The sequence below is a fragment of the Pseudophryne corroboree genome, chromosome 8 (genome assembly GCF_028390025.1).
Source record: "Pseudophryne corroboree isolate aPseCor3 chromosome 8, aPseCor3.hap2, whole genome shotgun sequence".
Taxonomy (NCBI): Eukaryota; Metazoa; Chordata; class Amphibia; order Anura; family Myobatrachidae; genus Pseudophryne; species Pseudophryne corroboree.
The window spans coordinates 169,590,104-169,611,996 of NC_086451.1; the positions used below are offsets into that span (position 1 = coordinate 169,590,104).

The 21,893-nt window shown below is 39.3% G+C and overlaps 4 non-coding genes across 4 annotated transcripts; all 4 read right to left on the minus strand.

Moving 5' to 3' along the window:
- Positions 1 to 3,401: 3,401 nt before the first annotated feature.
- Positions 3,402 to 3,475, minus strand: TRNAS-ACU (transfer RNA serine (anticodon ACU)). Its single transcript has one exon. It is a non-coding gene; the product is annotated as a tRNA-Ser (tRNA).
- An 11,476-nt stretch (positions 3,476 to 14,951) lies between these two features.
- TRNAS-ACU (transfer RNA serine (anticodon ACU)) lies at positions 14,952 to 15,025 on the minus strand. Its single transcript has one exon. It is a non-coding gene; the product is annotated as a tRNA-Ser (tRNA).
- Positions 15,026 to 16,114: 1,089 nt separating this feature from the next.
- On the minus strand, positions 16,115 to 16,188 carry TRNAS-ACU (transfer RNA serine (anticodon ACU)). The gene has a single exon. It is a non-coding gene; the product is annotated as a tRNA-Ser (tRNA).
- A 4,595-nt stretch (positions 16,189 to 20,783) lies between these two features.
- On the minus strand, positions 20,784 to 20,857 carry TRNAS-ACU (transfer RNA serine (anticodon ACU)). The gene has a single exon. It is a non-coding gene; the product is annotated as a tRNA-Ser (tRNA).
- Positions 20,858 to 21,893: the final 1,036 nt, after the last annotated feature.

Consider the following 21,893-nt stretch of genomic DNA (forward strand, 5'->3'; position numbering starts at 1 on the left):
AGTCTAATAAGTATACATCTAGAACGTTTCCTAGAAAAACTTTAAAAAATCAATAATCTGGAGAGTTTTTGTAAGATGTTTCTTCCATCAACCAATGAAGAAACACATTGGTACTTTCCCATGATGAGTGAGTGCTTCAGGATCTCTTGCACTTACATGTGCAGCAGAGTACTGCAATGGAAGCATGCTGGGCCCATAACCCAGAGGTAGGCAGATTGAAACTATCCTTTGCTATATGCATTTTTTTTGTTAATTTAAGTAATCAAAACTGGGATTGATATTTTTGCTCTTTTATTTTTACTTAAAGTACAATAACTTTTACCATTTTAATTTGTTTTAATAGTATATTGACAGTATAGTTTTCTTTAAAAAATCCACTTAATTTTCTTTACCCTATTATTAAAAGGGTAATTGACAAAAACAAACTACATTGTCACCAGAAGAGCAATACAAAATGTACAAGTGATATATTAAAATCATCTTTCCAGCTTGAATTTCAATGATGCATTGGGGCAACGATTTTGTGAGAAACATCTTCACCCTTAAATAAAGATTTTCTTAATTCCTTACCTGTGTGCTAATTAGATATCACCTTGTTTTCACATTAAACAGACTTCTACATGAGAAAGCAGCAAGGATGCAGTGGCGTTAATGTTTCCTGGTGTCAACCTGTATTATTTCAGTAGACATTGAAATGAGGATGCATCTTGCTGCCTTTCCAATGAAGCAAGTTTAATTTAGTAATAGGTGAAAAACCATCCCTACAAAGGTGTTAATCAGAGACTTGGCTTTGTGGACACTTTTCAGAGAACAAATTTGTTAGCATAAAAATAAAGCCAGGAAATGAAGAGCTGTTTAATCACTCAATTGGATTTTTTTTGCCAGCATATTTCTTTTTCTCTGCAACCCACTGCTAAATTGTGCTTCCTAGCTGTTTTTATAAAATCAATGAATCAAATCTAACTCTGATTACATCAGAGAAGGCCAGGTACCCTACACCATAACAGGGGGTTTGACATTTTGACTTGTCTACTTAAAGATCACCAAAATCTGATAACAAGGTCAATTACGTCCCTGGGTGGGATTTAACCACCAACCTTTTGGTTACTAGCTGGACACACTAACCGATTGCGCCACAGAGACACTTTGCAAAAAGTACATTCTGAAAAGGCTAATAAGCATACATCTAGAACGTTTCCTAGAAAAACTTTAAAAAGTCAATAATCTGGAGAGTTTTTGTAAGATGTTTCTTCCATCAACCAACGAAGAAACACATTGGTACTTTCCCATGATGACTGAGTGCTTCAGGATCTCTTGCACTTACATGTGCAGCAGAGTACTGCAATGGAAGCATGCTGGGCCCATAACCCAGAGGTAGGCAGATTGAAACTATCCTTTGCTATATGCATTTTTTTTTGTTCATTTAAGTAATCAAAACTGGGATTGATATTTTTGCTCTTTTATTTTTACTTAAAGTACAATAACTTTTACCATTTTAATTTGTTTTAATAGTATATTGACAGTATAGTTTTCTATAAAAAATCCACTTAATTTTCTTTACCCTATTATTAAAAGGGTAATTTACAAAAACAAACTACATTGTCACCAGAAGAGCAATACAAAATGTACAAGTGATATATTAAAATCATCTTTCCAGCTTGAATTTCAATGATGCATTGGGGCAACGATTTTGTGAGAAACATCTTCACCCTTAAATAAAGATTTTCTTAATTCCTTACCTGTGTGCTAATTAGATATCGCCTTGTTTTCACATTAAACAGACTTCCACATGAGAAAGCAGCAAGGATGCAGTGGCGTTAATGTTTCCTGGTGTCAACCCGTATTATTTCAGTAGACATTGAAATGAGGATGCATCTTGCTGCCTTTCCAATGAAGCAAATTTAATTTAGTAATAGGTGAAAAACCATCCCTACAAAGGTGTTAATAAGAGACATGGCTTTGTGGACACTTTTCAGAGAACAAATTTGTTAGCATAAAAATAAAGCCAGAAAATGAAGAGCTGTTTAATCACTCAATTGGATTTTTTTGCCAGCATATTTCTTTTTCTCTGCAACCCACTGCTAAATTGTGCTTCCTAGCTGTTTTTATAAAATCACTGAATCAAATCTAACTCTGATTACATCAGAGAAGGCCAGGTACCCTACACCATAACAGGGGGTTTGAAATTTTGACTTGTCTACTTAAAGATCACCAAAATCTGATAACAAGGTCAATTACGTCCCTGGGTGGGATTGAACCACCAACCTTTTGGTTAATAGCCGGACACACTAACCGATTGCGCCACAGAGACACTTTGCAAAAAGTACATACTGACAAAGGCTAATAAGCATACATCTAGAACGTTTCCTAGAAAAACTTTAAAAAATCAATAATCTGGAGAGTTTTTGTAAGATGTTTCTTCCATCAACCAACGAAGAAACACATTGGTACTTTCCCATGATGAGTGAGTGCTTCAGGATCTCTTGCACTTACATGTGCAGCAGAGTACTGCAATGGAAGCATGCTGGGCCCATAACCCAGAGGTAGGCAGATTGAAACTATCCTTTGCTATATGCATTTTTTTTTGTTAATTTAAGTAATCAAAACTGGGATTGATATTTTTGCTCTTTTATTTTTACTTAAAGTACAATAACTTTTACCATTTTAATTTGTTTTAATAGTATATTGACAGTATAGTTTTCTTTAAAAAATCCACTTAATTTTCTTTACCCTATTATTAAAAGGGTAATTGACAAAAACAAACTACATTGTCACCAGAAGAGCAATACAAAATGTACAAGTGATATATTAAAATCATCTTTCCAGCTTGAATTTCAATGATGCATTGGGGCAACGATTTTGTGAGAAACATCTTCACCCTTAAATATTTTCTTAATTCCTTACCTGTGTGCTAATTAGATGTCACCTTGTTTTCACATTAAACAGACTTCTACATGAGAAAGCAGCAAGGATGCAGTGGCGTTAATGTTTCCTGGTGTCAACCTGTATTATTTCAGTAGACATTGAAATGAGGATGCATCTTGCTGCCTTTCCAATGAAGCAAGTTTAATTTCGTTATAGGTGAAAAACCATCCCTACAAAGGTGTTAATCAGAGACTTGGCTTTGTGGACACTTTTTAGAGAACAAATTTGTTAGCATAAAAATAAAGGCAGAAAATGAAGAGCTGTTTAATCACTCAATTGGATTTTTCTACCAGCATATTTTTTTCTCTGCAACCCATTGCTAAATTGTGCTTCCTAGCTGTTTTTTATAAAATCACTGAATCAAATCTAACTCTGATTACATCAGAGAAGGCCAGGTACCCTACACCATAAGAGGGGGTTTGAAATTTTGACTTGTCTACTTAAATATCACCAAAACCTGATCACAAGGTCAATTATGTCCCTGGGTGGGATTGAACCACCAACCTTTTGGTTAGTAGCCAGACACACTAACCGATTGCGCCACAGAGACACTTTGCAAAAAGTACATACTGACAAAGGCTAATAAGCATTCATCTAGAACGTTTCCTAGAAAAACTTTAAAAAGTCAATAATCTGGAGAGTTTTTGTAAGAATTTTCTTAAATCAACCAACGAAGAAACACATTGGTACTTTCCCATGATGAGTGAGTGCTTCAGGATCTCTTGCACTTACATGTGCAGCAGAGTACTGCAATGAAAGCATGCTGGGCCCATTACCCAGAGGTAGGCAGATTGAAACTATCCTTTGCTATATGCATTTTTTTTGTTAAAGTAATCCAAAACTGGGATTGATATGTTAGCTATTTTATGTTTACTTAAAGTACAATAACTTTTACCATTTTAATTTGTTTTAATAGTATATTGACAGTATTGTTTTCTTTCAAAAATCCACTTAATTTTCTTTACCCTATTATTAAAATGGTAATTGACAAAAACAAACTACATTGTCACCAGAAGAGCAATACAAAATGTACAAGTGATATATTAAAATCATCTTTCCAGCTTGAATTTCAATGATGCATTGGGGCAACGATTTTGTGAGAAACATCTTCACCCTTAAATAAAGATTTTCTTAATTCCTTACCTGTGTGCTAATTAGATATCACCTTGTTTTCACATTAAACAGACTTCCACATGAGAAAGCAGCAAGGATGCATTGGCGTTAATGTTTCCTGGTGTCAACCTGTATTATTTCAGTAGACATTGAAATGAGGATGCATCTTGCTGCCTTTCCAATGAAGCAAGTTTAATTTAGTAATAGGTGAAAAACCATCCTTACAAAGGTGTTCATCAGAGACTTGGCTTTGTGGACACTTTTCAGAGAACAAATTTGTTAGCATAAAAATAAAGCCAGAAAATGAAGAGCTGTTTAATCACTCAATTGGATTTTTTTGCCAGCATATTTCTTTTTCTCTGCAACCCACTGCTAAATTGTGCTTCCTAGCTGTTTTTATAAAATCACTGAATCAAATCTAACTCTGATTACATCAGAGAAGGCAGGGTACCCTACACCATAAGAGGGGATTTGAAATTTTGACTTGTCTACTTAAAGATCACCAAAATCTGATAACAAGGTCAATTACGTCCCTGGGTGGGATTGAACCACCAACCTTTTGGTTTATAGCCGTACAGACTAACTGATTGCGCCACAGAGACACTTTGCAAAAGTATATACTGACAAAGGCTAATAAGCATTCATCTAAAACGTTTCCTAGAAAAACTTTAAAAAGTCAATAATCTGGAGAGTTTTTGTAAAATGTTTCTTCCATCCACCAACGAAGAAACACATTGGTACTTTCCCATGATGAGTGAGTGCTTCAGGATCTCTTGCACTTACATGTGCAATAGAGTACTGCAATGGAAGCATGCTGGGCCCATAACCCAGAGGTAGGCAGATTAAAACTATCCTCTGTGTCACAACTGAGGGCCTGAGCTGACGGGAGGCAGCCTCAGTTGTAGGGGCTGAGATGTACCGGAACCTGGGAGGTTGTATCAGACCCCTGGACATGTAAGTAACATGAATAATAACTGCCCGAAGGCGTGACCACGACAACTTGGATAAAAGTCAATGATGTTTATTATGACAACTCCGCAACACAGCAGCAGTAAAAGAAAACGTAAAAGTCAGCAAAGAATAAATACAGTTCCTGGGTACTACAGGATGGCAGGAGCCACAGGGCACTGGTAGTGTGAGATAGTTCTTATGATCTTCTAGATGGAAAGTCCTTACCAGGCCCGACTGTAGCAATGGAGATAACCCAGGATTGTGCCAGCTGGTGTTCCAGGAAAAGCTGGGTTGCTGAAGATAAAACAGCTGCTGTGGATACTGGCTGGAACCAGACTGTTGTTAGCACGGAGTGGATACTGGCTGGAACCAGTTAAATAATAAATGAACTTGGGAGCGATGAAATATGAACTGAAATGTAGAACTTGAGAGCGGAGAAATAATAATACCGGTGGAGAGTGGTAAAGTGTAGAAAAAACACCGGCCCTTTAAGGGAAGCTGTATTCTGCTGGAAGCTGAGCTGGAAGCAGGTAATGTTGTAGCTGGAAACAGATGAATCCACAATGGATTGGAGAGTCAGGCTACACCGCAGGTGGAATGCTGGTGCGGGTCTCTATGGTGGAAGTCTTGAGACAGGAGCTGGAACCTGGAAGACAATCACAGGAGAGAGACAAACAGGAACTAGGTTTGACAACCAAAGCACTGACGCCTTCCTTGCTCAGGCACAGTGTATTTATACCTGCAGCAAGGAAGGGATTGGCTAGGCAATTATGCAGATTATCAATACTGAGAACAGATTGGTGGAAATGATCAGCTGACAGAATCCAAGATGGCTGCGCCCATGCAGACACTTGGAGGGAAGTTTGGTTTGTAATCCATGTGGTAATGAAAACAGTAATGGCGGCGCCGGCCACCGGAGACAGGAGGCGCCAGGCTGACAGATGCACATCCAACCACGCGGACACAGCGGAGGCCGTGGCTGACGTAATCGCCACTCAGACACTCTGCATGCAGAAGTTCAGGGACGGCGGCGGAGGCCGCGGGAGACGCCATGCCAGGTGTAATATGGCGTTTACTGTGACAGCGTCCCAGAGTGACAGGAGAGGATACAGGAATGTACACATCAGGATAACAGATGGGATCCGGTCCTGGAGCGCTGAGCCAGCCTTAGGAGGCATCTGATGGGTAAGAAATGGCGTCCAGATACCCGGATCGTGACAGCACCCCCCCCTTTAGGAGTGGCCCCAGGACACTTCTTTGGCTTTTGAGGAAACTTGGAATGGAATCTCCGGACCAAGGCAGGAGCATGGACATCAGAAGCATTGGTCCATGAACGTTCCTCAGGACCATAACCCTTCCAGTCAATAAGATATTGTAGTTGACCGTAACGGTGACGTGAGTCCAGGATCTTGGCCACTTCATACTCAACGCCTCGTTGAGTTTGGACTTTCGGAGTTGGAGGAAGTGAGGAATGAAACCGATTCAAGATCAGCGGTTTCAACAGGGAAACATGGAATGTCCTGGGTATTTTTAAGAAGGGAGGCAACTGGAGTCTGTAAGCAACAGGATTGATGACTTGTTCAATCTTGAAAGGACCGATATAGCGAGGTGCAAACTTCATACTGGGAACTCTTAACCTCAAATTCTTCGTGGATAACCATACCCGATCACCCACCTTGAGAGCAGGAACTGCTCGACGCTTCTTATCCGCAAACTTCTTGTACCTGAACGATGCCTTGAGCAGAGCTGATCGTACGCTCTTCCAGATATTGGCAAACTGATGCAAGGTGATATCCACTGCGGGAACAGAAGTTGCTGGAAGCGGTTGGAACTCAGGGACTTTAGGGTGGAATCCAAAGTTAGTGAAGAATGGTGTTGAAGCAGATGAAGAATGATACTGGTTGTTATGACAGAACTCGGCCCAGGGAAGTAATTGAACCCAGTCATCTTGAGAGGAGGACACATAGATGCGGAGGAAGGCCTCCAAGTCCTGATTCACCCTCTCGGTTTGACCATTGGTCTGAGGATGGTAAGCCGTGGAAAACTTTAGCTTGACTTGGAGGACTTGACATAAACTTCGCCAGAATTTGGCTGTGAATTGAACTCCTCGATCTGAGATAATTTCTTCAGGAAGACCGTGGAGTCGGAAGATCTCTTGTATGAATACTTGAGCCAACTTGGAAGCTGACGGAAGACCGGTGAGAGGAATGAAGTGTGCCATCTTGGTGAACCGGTCAACTACCACCCAGATGGTATTGAACTTGTTGCACATGGGTAAGTCTGTAATGAAATCCATCGACAAATGGGTCCATGGTCGACGGGGAACGGATAGTGGAACCAGTTGCCCCGCAGGCGACTGGCGGGATACTTTATGTTGGGCACACTTTGGGCAAGATGCAATAAACTCCAAGACGTCCTTTTTCAGAGTTGGCCACCAATAGGACCTAGAGATAAACTCCAGGGTTTTTTGGATACCTGTATGTCCGGCAAAACGGGAAGCATGGGCCCAATGCATGAGCTTCTTCCTTAGCATCGGCATCACAAAACTTTTCCCTGATGGGGGCGTAGAGTCCATCCCTACCGTGGAGAATGCCAACGGATTTATAATAGGATGCTTGTCTGAAGACTCTGACTCATTTTCTTGCTCCCATGAGCGGGAAAGGGCATCGGCCTTGCGATTCTGAGAGCCCGGACAGAACTGGAGTTTAAAGTCGAACCTGGAAAAGAAAAGTGCCCATCTGGCCTGACGAGGGTTGAGACATTGTGCGCCCTTCAGGTATAAAAGGTTCTTGTGGTCTGTAAGTATGGTGATTGAATGAGAAGCTCCCTCCAACAGATACCTCCACTCTTCTAGAGCGAGCTTGATGGCTAGCAACTCCTGGTCGCCAATGGCATAGTTGCGCTCAGCTGGGGAGAACTTCCGGGAGAAGAAACTGCAAGGGTGTAAGTGGCCATCTTTAGCCCTCTGAGATAACACCGCTCCTACTCCAACGGAGGAGGCATCCACCTCTAAGATGAAAGGAGAGTCGATGTCAGGCTGTTTCAGAACAGGCGCAGAGATGAACCTTTGTTTTAAAAGATGAAATGCTTGCATGGCTTCTTCAGACCACTTGGACGGGTTAGCACCCTTCTTAGTGAAAGCAGTAATAGGCGCCACAATGGTGGAAAAGTCTCGTATAAACTTTCGGTAATAGTTGGCGAACCCTAAGAACCTCTGGACCCCTTTGAGGGTTAAGGGTACCGGACAATTTTGGATTGCTTGTAGTTTCTCAGGATCCATCTCTAGTCCGGAACCGGACACAATGTACCCTAGAAACGGAATGGACTTGACTTCAAAGACGCATTTTTCTAATTTGCAATAGAGATGATTGACACGGAGACGGGACAGAACCTCTTTAACCCAAAAACGATGTTCCTCTAAATCGTTGGCAAAAATGAGGATATCGTCTAGATAGACCACGACATGACGGTATAGAATGTCTCTGAAGATCTCATTGACAAAATGCTGGAAGACAGCTGGAGCATTGCTCAATCCGAAGGGCATGACGAGGTACTCATAATGTCCGTCACGGGTGTCAAAGGCGGTCTTCCACTCGTCACCCTCACGGATCCGGATGAGATTGTATGCACCTCGCAAGTCCAGCTTTGTAAAGATGGTAGCTCCGCTAACTCTGTCAAAGAGCTCAGTAATCAGGGGTAAAGGATAACGGTTCTTGATGGTAATGTCGTTCAAACCTCTGTAGTCGATGCACGGCCGCAGACCACCATCTTTCTTTTTTACAAAAAAAGAAGCCTGCGCCGGCTGGAGAAGAAGAAGGTCGAATGAACCCCTTTTCTAGGTTCTCATTAATATATTCCTCCATAGAATGCGTCTCAGGCAGAGACAACGGATAAGTTCGGCCTCGAGGTGGAACCTTCCCTGGAACGAGATCAATCGGACAGTCCCATTCTCTATGAGGAGGAAGGATATCAGCAGAAGCTTTACTGAACACATCCGTGAAATCTTGATATGGAGGAGGTGGAACATCAGACGACCTGGGGGAGGAAGAACAGACAGGCAATACTTTAAACAAACATGTCTCAGCACAGGAGGAACCCCATGCCAGGATTTGCGTAGTCGTCCAATCAATTGTAGGATTGTGAAGACGGAGCCATGGAAGGCCCAGGACCACAGGATGTGTGGCTCTTGGAATCACTAAAAAAGAAATAAGTTCGGAATGAAGAACTCCCACTCTCAGACGAACTGGTAGAGTCCTTAAAGAAATAACTGCCTCAAAGATCTTGCTGCCATCCACGGCAGTTAAGGAGATGGACGCAGGAAGTCTCTCGGTGGGTAGGGACCACCGTTTAACATAGGCTTCGGTAATAAAGTTCCCAGCTGCTCCGGAATCAAGGAGGGCAATGACGTTCCGATAACGTTGAGCAACTTGAAGCGAGACTGGGAGATTACAATCTTGAGGAGATGGAGAGGAGATCATTACTCCTAGCCGGCCCTCTCCTTGGCGAGCTAGGATTTGGAGTTTCCCGGACGTTTGGGACAGGCATTAATGGTGTGAGACGGAGCTGCACAATAGAGACAGAGAAACTCGGAGAGACGTCTTCGGCGCTCAGCAGGAGTTAAACGGGAACGGCCAAGTTGCATGGGCTCATCTTTAGATGGTGACAGTTGACGAGGAGGAGGAGCAGAAGATTTTGGAGCAGATGATCTTCCACGCTCAGTTGCTCTCTCTCTGAAACGTAAATCAACTTTCGTGCAGAGTGAGATTAGCTCATCTAACTTAGAAGGTTAGTCTCTGGTAGCTAACTCATCTTTAATACGCTCAGATAAGCCATGCCAGAATGCAGCATACAGGGCCTCGTCGTTCCATGCCAGTTCGGATGCCAGGATCTGGAACTGTATCAGATATTGTCCTACAGTACGTGACCCCTGGCGTAAACGGAGAATCTCGGATGAAGCTGAGGTTACCCGGCCTGGCTCGTCGAAGATGCGCCTGAATGTTGACACGAAGGCAGTGTAGGAAGATAGCAGGGTGTCGGACCTCTCCCATAACGGTGATGCCCAATCAAGGGCTGAGCCACTGAGAAGAGAAATAATGTAGGCAATTTTTGTACGGTCACTGGGAAAATTGCCAGGTTGTAGCTCAAACTGAATCTCACACTGGTTGAGAAATCCCCTGCAGAATCTTGGAGATCCGTCAAATTTTGCTGGCGTTGGAAGATGAAGACGTGGAGCAGAAATGGGTAAGGTGGGTGGGGTTATAGCTGGAGTCACTGTGGTTGACGCACCAGACGCGCCTGATCCACGGAGAGTTGTCTGAATCCCATCCAGCCGAGTAGAGAGATCCTGGAGACAGCGGATGATGTGGCCCTGTGCAGCCTCCTGATGTTCTAGTCGGGCTGCCAGTTCTTGCATCGGCCTGGCCGCTTGATCCTGGTCTCTGGCTGGATTCATTAGGTCAGTGCTTACTGTCACAACTGAGGGCCTGAGCTGACGGGAGGCAGCCTCAGTTGTAGGGGCTGAGATGTACCGGAACCTGGGAGGTTGTATCAGACCCCTGGACATGTAAGTAACATGAATAATAACTGCCCGAAGGCGTGACCACGACAACTTGGATAAAAGTCAATGATGTTTATTATGACAACTCCGCAACACAGCAGCAGTAAAAGAAAACGTAAAAGTCAGCAAAGAATAAATACAGTTCCTGGGTACTACAGGATGGCAGGAGCCACAGGGCACTGGTAGTGTGAGATAGTTCTTATGATCTTCTAGATGGAAAGTCCTTACCAGGCCCGACTGTAGCAATGGAGATAACCCAGGATTGTGCCAGCTGGTGTTCCAGGAAAAGCTGGGTTGCTGAAGATAAAACAGCTGCTGTGGATACTGGCTGGAACCAGACTGTTGTTAGCACGGAGTGGATACTGGCTGGAACCAGTTAAATAATAAATGAACTTGGGAGCGATGAAATATGAAATGAAATGTAGAACTTGAGAGCGGAGAAATAATAATACCGGTGGAGAGTGGTAAAGTGTAGAAAGGACACCGGCCCTTTAAGGGAAGCTGTACTCTGCTGGAAGCTGAGCTGGAAGCAGGTAATGTTGTAGCTGGAAACAGATGAATCCACAATGGATTGGAGAGTCAGGCTACACCGCAGGTGGAATGCTGGTGCGGGTCTCTATGGTGGAAGTCTTGAGACAGGAGCTGGAACCTGGAAGACAATCACAGGAGAGAGACAAACAGGAACTAGGTTTGACAACCAAAGCACTGACGCCTTCCTTGCTCAGGCACAGTGTATTTATACCTGCAGCAAGGAAGGGATTGGCTAGGCAATTATGCAGATTATCAATACTGAGAACAGATTGGTGGAAATGATCAACTGACAGAATCCAAGATGGCTGCGCCCATGCAGACACTTGGAGGGAAGTTTGGTTTGTAATCCATGTGGTAATGAAAACAGTAATGGCGGCGCCGGCCACCGGAGACAGGAGGCGCCAGGCTGACAGATGCACATCCAACCACGCGGACACAGCGGAGGCCGCGGCTGACGTAATCGCCACTCAGACACACTGCATGCAGAAGTTCAGGGACGGCGGCGGAGGCCGCGGGAGACGCCATGCCAGGTGTAATATGGCGTTTACTGTGACAGCGTCCCAGAGTGACAGGAGAGGATACAGGAATGTACACATCAGGATAACAGATGGGATCCGGTCCTGGAGCGCTGAGCCAGCCTTAGGAGGCATCTGATGGGTAAGAAATGGCGTCCAGATACCCGGATCGTGACACTCTGCTATATGCATTTTTTTTGTTAATTAAAGTAATCCAAAACTGGGATTGATATTTTTGCTCTTTTATTTTTCATTAAAGTACAATAACTTTTACCATTTTAATTTGTTTTAATAGTATATTGAAAGTATTGTTTTCTTTTAAAAATCCACTTAATTTTCTTTACCCTATTATTAAAATGGTAATTGACAAAAACAAACTACATTGTCACCAGAAGAGCAATACAAAATGTACAAGTTATATATTAAAATCATCTTTCCAGCTTGAATTTCAATGATGCATTGGGGCAACGATTTTGTGAGAAACATCTTCACCCTTAAATAAAGATTTTCTTAATTCCTTACCTGTGTGCTAATTAGATATCACCTTGTTTTCACATTAAACAGACTTCCACATGAGAAAGCAGCAAGGATGCAGTGGCGTTAGTGTTTCCTGGTGTCAACCTGTATTATTTCAGTAGACATTGAAATGAGGATGCATCTTGCTGCCTTTCCAATGAAGCAAGTTTAATTTAGTAATAGGTGAAAAACCATCCTTACAAAGGTGTTAATCAGAGATTTGGCTTTGTGGACACTTTTCAGAGAACAAATTTGTTAGCATAAAAATAAAGCCAGAAAATGAAGAGCTGTTTAATCACTCAATTGGATTTTTTTGCCAGCATATTTCTTTTTCTCTGCAACCCACTGCTAAATTGTGCTTCCTAGTTGTTTTTATAAAATCACTGAATCAAATCTAACTCTGATTACATCAGAGAAGGCCAGGTACCCTACACCATAAGAGGGGGTTTGAAATTTTGACTTGTCTACTTAAAGATCACCAAAATCTGATAACAAGGTCAATTACGTCCCTGGGTGGGATTGAACCACCAACCTTTTGGTTAATAGCCATACACACTAACTGATTGCGCCACAGAGACACTTTGCAAAAGTCCATACTGACAAAGGCTAATAAGCATTCATCTAAAACGTTTCCTAGAAAAACTTTAAAAAGTCAATAATCTGGAGAGTTTTTGTAAGATGTTTCTTCCATCAACCAACGAAGAAACACATTGGTACTTTCCCATGATGAGTGAGTGCTTCAGGATCTATTGCACTTACATGTGCAGCAGAGTACAGCAATGGAAGCATGCTGGGCACATAACCCAGAGGTAGGCAGATTGAAACTATCCTCTGCTATATGCATTTTTTTTGTTAATTAAAGTAATCCAAAACTGGGATTGATATGTTGGCTCTTTTATTTTTACTTACAGTACAATAACTTTTACCATTTTAATTTGTTTTAATAGTATATAGACAGTATTGTTTTCTTTCAAAAATCCCCTTAATTTTCTTTACCCTATTATTAAAATGGTAATTGACAAAAACAAACTACATTGTCACCAGAAGAGCAATACAAAATGTACAAGTGATATATTAAAATCATCTTTCCAGCTTGAATTTCAATGATGCATTGGGGCAACGATTTTGTGAGAAACATTTTCACCCTTAAATAAAGATTTTCTTAATTCCTTACCTGTGTGCTAATTAGATATCACCTTGTTTTCACATTAAACAGACTTCCACATGAGAAAGCAGCAAGGATGCAGTGGCGTTAATGTTTCCTGGTGTCAACCTGTATTATTTCAGTAGACATTGAAATGAGGATGCATCTTGCTGCCTTTCCAATGAAGCAAGTTTAATTTAGTAATAGGTTAAAAACCATCCTTACAACGGTGTTAATCAGAGACTTGGCTTTGTGGACACTTTTCAGAGAACAAATTTGTTAGCATAAAAATAAAGCCAGAAAATGAAGAGCTGTTTAATCACTCAATTGGATTTTTTTTGCCAGCATATTTCTTTTTCTCTGCAACCCACTGCTAAATTGTGCTTCCTAGCTGTTTTTATAAAATCAATGAATCAAATCTAACTCTGATTACATCAGAGAAGGCCAGGTACCCTACACCAGAACAGGGGGATTTGAAATTTTGACTTGTCTACTTAAAGATCACCAAAATCTGATAACAAGGTCAATTACGTCCCTGGGTGGGATTGAACCACCAACCTTTTGGTTTATAGCCGTACAGACTAACTGATTGCGCAACAGAGACACTTTGCAAAAGTACATACTGACAAAGGCTAATAAGCATTCTTTTAAAACGTTTCCTAGAAAAACTTTAAAAAGTCAATAATCTGGAGAGTTTTTGTAAGATGTTTCTTCCATCAACCAACGAAGAAACACATTGGTACTTTCCCATGATGAGTGAGTGCTTCAGGATCTCTTGCACTTACATGTGCAGCAGAGTACAGCAATGGAAGCATGCTGGGCCCATAACCCAGCGGTAGGCAGATTGAAACTATCCTCTGCTATATGCATTTTTTTTTGTTAATTAAAGTAATCCAAAACTGGGATTGATATTTTGGCTCTTTTATTTTTACTTAAAGTACAATAACTTTTACCATTTTAATTTGTTTTAATAGTATATTGACAGTATTGTTTTCTTTCAAAAATCCACTTAATTTTCTTTACCCTATTATTAAAATGGTAATTGACAAAAACAAACTACATTGTCACCAGAAGAGCAATACAAAATGTACAAGTGATATATTAAAATCATCTTTCCAGCTTGAATTTCAATGATGCATTGGGGCAACGATTTTGTGAGAAACATCTTCACCCTTAAATAAAGATTTTCTTAATTCCTTACCTGTGTGCTAATTAGATATCACCTTGTTTTCACATTAAACAGACTTCCACATGAGAAAGCAGCAAGGATACAGTGGCGTTAATGTTTCCTGGTGTCAACCTGTATTATTTCAGTAGACATTGAAATGAGGATGCATCTTGCTGCCTTTCCAATGAAGCAAGTTTAATTTAGTAATAGGTGAAAAACCATCCCTACAAAGGTGTTAATCAGAGACATGGCTTTGTGGACACTTTTCAGAGAACAAATTTGTTAGCATAAAAATAAAGCCAGAAAATGAAGAGCTGTTTAATCACTCAATTGGATTTTTTTGCCAGCATATTTCTTTTTCTCTGCAACCCACTGCTAAATTGTGCTTCCTAGCTGTTTTTATAAAATCACTGAATCAAATCTAACTCTGATTACATCAGAGAAGGCCAGGTACCCTACACCATAACAGGGGGTTTGAAATTTTGACTTGTCTACTTAAAGATCACCAAAATCTGATAACAAGGTCAATTACGTCCCTGGGTGGGATTGAACCACCATCCTTTTGGTTAGTAGCCAGACACACTAACCGATTGTGCCACAGAGACACTTTGCAAAAAGTACATACTGACAAAGGCTAATAAGCATACATCTAGAATGTTTCCTAGAAAAACTTTAAAAAGTCAATAATCTGGAGAGTTTTTGTAAGATGTTTCTTCCATCAACCAACGAAGAAACACATTGGTACTTTCCCATGATGAGTGAGTGCTTCAGGATCTCTTGCACTTACATGTGCAGCAGAGTACTGCAATGGAAGCATGCTGGGCCCATAACCCAGAGGTAGGCAGATTGAAACTATCCTTTGCTATATGCATTTTTTTTGTTCATTTAAGTAATCAAAACTGGGATTGATATTTTTGCTCTTTTATTTTTACTTAAAGTACAATAACTTTTACCATTTTAATTTGTTTTAATAGTATATTGACAGTATAGTTTTCTTTAAAAAATCCACTTAATTTTCTTTACCCTATTATTAAAAGGGTAATTGACAAAAACAAACTACATTGTCACCAGAAGAGCAATACAAAATGTACAAGTGATATATTAAAATCATCTTTCCAGCTTGAATTTCAATGATGCATTGGGGCAACGATTTTGTGAGAAACATCTTCACCCTTAAATATTTTCTTAATTCCTTACCTGTGTGCTAATTAGATGTCACCTTGTTTTCACATTAAACAGACTTCTACATGAGAAAGCAGCAAGGATGCAGTGGCGTTAATGTTTCCTGGTGTCAACCTGTATTATTTCAGTAGACATTGAAATGAGGATGCATCTTGCTGCCTTTCCAATGAAGCAAGTTTAATTTAGTTATAGGTGAAAAACCATCCCTACAAAGTTGTTAATCAGAGACTTGGCTTTGTGGACACTTTTTAGAGAACAAATTTGTTAGCATAAAAATAAAGGCAGAAAATGAAGAGCTGTTTAATCACTCAATTGGATTTTTCTACCAGCATATTTTTTTCTCTGCAACCCATTGCTAAATTGTGCTTCCTAGCTGTTTTTTATAAAATCACTGAATCAAATCTAACTCTGATTACATCAGAGAAGGCCAGGTACCCTACACCATAAGAGGGGGTTTGAAATTTTGACTTGTCTACTTAAATATCACCAAAACCTGATCACAAGGTCAATTACGTCCCTGGGTGGGATTGAACCACCAACCTTTTGGTTAGTAACCAGACACACTAACCGATTGCGCCACAGAGACACTTTGCAAAAAAGTACATACTGACAAAGGCTAATAAGCATTCATCTAGAACGTTTCCTAGAAAAACTTTAAAAAGTCAATAATCTGGAGAGTTTTTGTAAGAATTTTCTTAAATCAACCAACGAAGAAACACATTGGTACTTTCCCATGATGAGTGAGTGCTTCAGGATCTCTTGCACTTACATGTGCAGCAGAGTACTGCAATGAAAGCATGCTGGGCCCATTACCCAGAGGTAGGCAGATTGAAACTATCCTCTGCTATATGCATTTTTTTTGTTAAAGTAATCCAAAACTGGGATTGATATGTTAGCTATTTTATGTTTACTTAAAGTACAATAACTTTTACCATTTTAATTTGTTTTAATAGTATATTGACAGTATTGTTTTCTTTCAAAAATCCACTTAATTTTCTTTACCCTATTATTAAAATGGTAATTGACAAAAACAAACTACATTGTCACCAGAAGAGCAATACAAAATGTACAAGTGATATATTAAAATCATCTTTCCAGCTTGAATTTCAATGATGCATTGGGGCAACGATTTTGTGAGAAACATCTTCACCCTTAAATAAAGATTTTCTTAATTCCTTACCTGTGTGCTAATTAGATATCACCTTGTTTTCACATTAAACAGACTTCCACATGAGAAAGCAGCAAGGATGCATTGGCGTTAATGTTTCCTGGTGTCAACCTGTATTATTTCAGTAGACATTGAAATGAGGATGCATCTTGCTGCCTTTCCAATGAAGCAAGTTTAATTTAGTAATAGGTGAAAAACCATCCTTACAAAGGTGTTCATCAGAGACTTGGCTTTGTGGACACTTTTCAGAGAACAAATTTGTTAGCATAAAAATAAAGCCAGAAAATGAAGAGCTGTTTAATCACTCAATTGGATTTTTTTGCCAGCATATTTCTGTTTCTCTGCAACCCACTGCTAAATTGTGCTTCCTAGCTGTTTTTATAAAATCACTGAATCAAATCTAACTCTGATTACATCAGAGAAGGCAAGGTACCCTACACCATAAGAGGGGATTTGAAATTTTGACTTGTCTACTTAAAGATCACCAAAATCTGATAACAAGGTCAATTACATCCCTGGGTGGGATTGAACCACCAACCTTTTGGTTTATAGCCGTACAGACTAACTGATTGCGCCACAGAGACACTTTGCGAAAGTCCATACTGACAAAGGCTAATAAGCATTCATCTAAAACGTTTCCTAGAAAAACTTTAAAAAGTCAATAATCTGGAGAGTTTTTGTAAAATGTTTCTTCCATCCACCAACGAAGAAACACATTGGTACTTTCCCATGATGAGTGAGTGCTTCAGGATCTCTTGCACTTACATGTGCAATAGAGTACTGCAATGGAAGCATGCTGGGCCCATAACCCAGAGGTAGGCAGATTAAAACTATCCTCTGCTATATGCATTTTTTTTGTTAATTAAAGTAATCCAAAACTGGGATTGATATTTTTGCTCTTTTATTTTTCATTAAAGTACAATAACTTTTACCATTTTAATTTGTTTTAATAGTATATTGAAAGTATTGTTTTCTTTTAAAAATCCACTTAATTTTCTTTACCCTATTATTAAAATGGTAATTGACAAAAACAAACTACATTGTCACCAGAAGAGCAATACAAAATGTACAAGTGATATATTAAAATCATCTTTCCAGCTTGAATTTCAATGATGCATTGGGGCAACGATTTTGTGAGAAACATTTTCACCCTTAAATAAAGATTTTCTTAATTCCTTACCTGTGTGCTAATTAGATATCACCTTGTTTTCACATTAAACAGACTTCCACATGAGAAAGCAGCAAGGATGCAGTGGCGTTAATGTTTCCTGGTGTCAACCTGTATTATTTCAGTAGACATTGAAATGAGGATGCATCTTGCTGCCTTTCCAATGAAGCAAGTTTAATTTAGTAATAGGTTAAAAACCATCCTTACAAAGGTGTTAATCAGAGACTTGGCTTTGTGGACACTTTTCAGAGAACAAATTTGTTAGCATAAAAATAAAGCCAGAAAATGAAGAGCTGTTTAATCACTCAATTGGATTTTTTTTGCCAGCATATTTCTTTTTCTCTGCAACCCACTGCTAAATTGTGCTTCCTAGCTGTTTTTATAAAATCAATGAATCAAATCTAACTCTGATTACATCAGAGAAGGCCAGGTACCCTACACCAGAACAGGGGGATTTGAAATTTTGACTTGTCTACTTAAAGATCACCAAAATCTGATAACAAGGTCAATTACGTCCCTGGGTGGGATTGATCCACCAACCTTTTGGTTTATAGCCGTACAGACTAACTGATTGCGCCACAGAGACACTTTGCGAAAGTACATACTGACAAAGGCTAATAAGCATTCTTTTAAAACGTTTCCTAGAAAAACTTAAAAAAGTCAATAATCTGGAGAGTTTTTGTAAGATGTTTCTTCCATCAACCAACGAAGAAACACATTGGTACTTTCCCATGATGAGTGAGTGCTTCAGGATCTCTTGCACTTACATGTGCAGCAGAGTACAGCAATGGAAGCATGCTGGGCCCATAACCCAGCGGTAGGCAGATTGAAACTATCCTCTGCTATATGCATTTTTTTTTGTTAATTAAAGTAATCCAAAACTGGGATTGATATTTTTGCTCTTTTATTTTTACTTAAAGTACAATAACTTTTACCATTTTAATTTGTTTTAATAGTATATTGACAGTATTGTTTTCTTTCAAAAATCCACTTAATTTTCTTTACCCTATTATTAAAATGGTAATTGACAAAAACAAACTACATTGTCACCAGAAGAGCAATACAAAATGTACAAGTGATATATTAAAATCATCTTTCCAGCTTGAATTTCAATGATGCATTGGGGCAACGATTTTGTGAGAAACATCTTCACCCTTAAATAAAGATTTTCTTAATTCCTTACCTGTGTGCTAATTAGATATCACCTTGTTTTCACATTAAACAGACTTCCACATGAGAAAGCAGCAAGGATACAGTGGCGTTAATGTTTCCTGGTGTCAACCTGTATTATTTCAGTAGACATTGAAATGAGGATGCATCTTGCTGCCTTTCCAATGAAGCAAGTTTAATTTAGTAATAGGTGAAAAACCATCCCTACAAAGGTGTTAATCAGAGACTTGGCTTTGTGGACACTTTTCAAAGAACAAATTTGTTAGCATAAAAATAAAGCCAGAAAATGAAGAGCTGTTTAATCACTCAATTGGATTTTTTTTGCCAGCATATTTCTTTTTCTCTGCAACCCACTGCTAAATTGTGCTTCCTAGCTGTTTTTATAAAATCACTGAATCAAATCTAACTCTGATTACATCAGAGAAGGCCAGGTACCCTACACCATAACAGGGGGTTTTTGACTTGTCTACTTAAAGATCGCCAAAATCTGATAACAAGGTCAATTACATCCCTGGTTGGGATTGAACCACCAACCTTTTGCTTAGTAGCCGGACAAACTAACCGATTGCGCCACAGAGACACTTTGCAAAAACTACATACTGACAAAGTCTAATAAGTATACATCTAGAACGTTTCCTAGAAAAACTTTAAAAAATCAATAATCTGGAGAGTTTTTGTAAGATGTTTCTTCCATCAACCAATGAAGAAACACATTGGTACTTTCCCATGATGAGTGAGTGCTTCAGGATCTCTTGCACTTACATGTGCAGCAGAGTACTGCAATGGAAGCATGCTGGGCCCATAACCCAGAGGTAGGCAGATTGAAACTATCCTTTGCTATATGCATTTTTTTTGTTAATTTAAGTAATCAAAACTGGGATTGATATTTTTGCTCTTTTATTTTTACTTAAAGTACAATAACTTTTACCATTTTAATTTGTTTTAATAGTATATTGACAGTATAGTTTTCTTTAAAAAATCCACTTAATTTTCTTTACCCTATTATTAAAAGGGTAATTGACAAAAACAAACTACATTGTCACCAGAAGAGCAATACAAAATGTACAAGTGATATATTAAAATCATCTTTCCAGCTTGAATTTCAATGATGCATTGGGGCAACAATTTTGTGAGAAACATCTTCACCCTTAAATAAAGATTTTCTTAATTCCTTACCTGTGTGCTAATTAGATATCACCTTGTTTTCACATTAAACAGACTTCTACATGAGAAAGCAGCAAGGATGCAGTGGCGTTAATGTTTCCTGGTGTCAACCTGTATTATTTCAGTAGACATTGAAATGAGGATGCATCTTGCTGCCTTTCCAATGAAGCAAGTTTAATTTAGTAATAGGTGAAAAACCATCCCTACAAAGGTGTTAATCAGAGACTTGGCTTTGTGGACACTTTTCAGAGAACAAATTTGTTAGCATAAAAATAAAGCCAGAAAATGAAGAGCTGTTTAATCACTCAATTGGATTTTTTTTGCCAGCATATTTCTTTTTCTCTGCAACCCACTGCTAAATTGTGCTTCCTAGCTGTTTTTATAAAATCAATGAATCAAATCTAACTCTGATTACATCAGAGAAGGTGAGGTACCCTACACCAGAACAGGGGGTTTGAAATTTTGACTTGTCTACTTAAAGATCACCAAAATCTGATAACAAGGTCAATTACGTCCCTGGGTGGGATTGAACCACCAACCATTTGGTTAGTAGCCAGACACACTAACCGATTGCGCCACAGAGACACTTTGCAAAAAGCACATACTGACAAAGGCTAATAAGCATACATCTAGAACGTTTCCTAGAAAAACTTTAAAAAGTCAATAATCTGGAGAGTTTTTGTAAGATGTTTCTTCCATCAACCAACGAAGAAACACATTGGTACTTTCCCATGATGACTGAGTGCTTCAGGATCTCTTGCACTTACATGTGCAGCAGAGTACTGCAATGGAAGCATGCTGGGCCCATAACCCAGAGGTAGGCAGATTGAAACTATCCTTTGCTATATGCATTTTTTTTGTTAATTTAAGTAATCAAAACTGGGATTGATATTTTTGCTCTTTTATTTTTACTTACCATTTTAATTTGTTTTAATAGTATATTGACAGTATAGTTTTTTTTAAAAAATCCACTTAATTTTCTTTACCCTATTATTAAAAGGGTAATTGACAAAAACAAACTACATTGTCACCAGAAGAGCAATACAAAATGTACAAGTGATATATTAAAATCATCTTTCCAGCTTGAATTTCAATGATGCATTGGGGCAACGATTTTGTGAGAAACATCTTCACCCTTAAATAAAGATTTTCTTAATTCCTTACCTGTGTGCTAATTAGATATCACCTTGTTTTCACATTAAACAGACTTCCACATGAGAAAGCAGCAAGGATGCTGTGGCGTTAATGTTTCCTGGTGTCAACCCGTATTATTTCAGTAGACATTGAAATGAGGATGCATCTTGCTGCCTTTCCAATTAAGCAAATTTAATTTAGTAATAGGTGAAAAACCATCCCTACAAAGGTGTTAATCAGAGACTTGGCTTTGTGGACACTTTTCAGAGAACAAATTTGTTAGCATAAAAATAAAGCCAGAAAATGAAGAGCTGTTTAATCACTCAATTGGATTTTTTTGCCAGCATATTTCTTTTTCTCTGCAACCCACTGCTAAATTGTGCTTCCTAGCTGTTTTTATAAAATCACTGAATCAAATCTAACTCTGATTACATCAGAGAAGGCCAGGTACCCTACACCATAAGAGGGGGTTTGAAATTTTGACTTG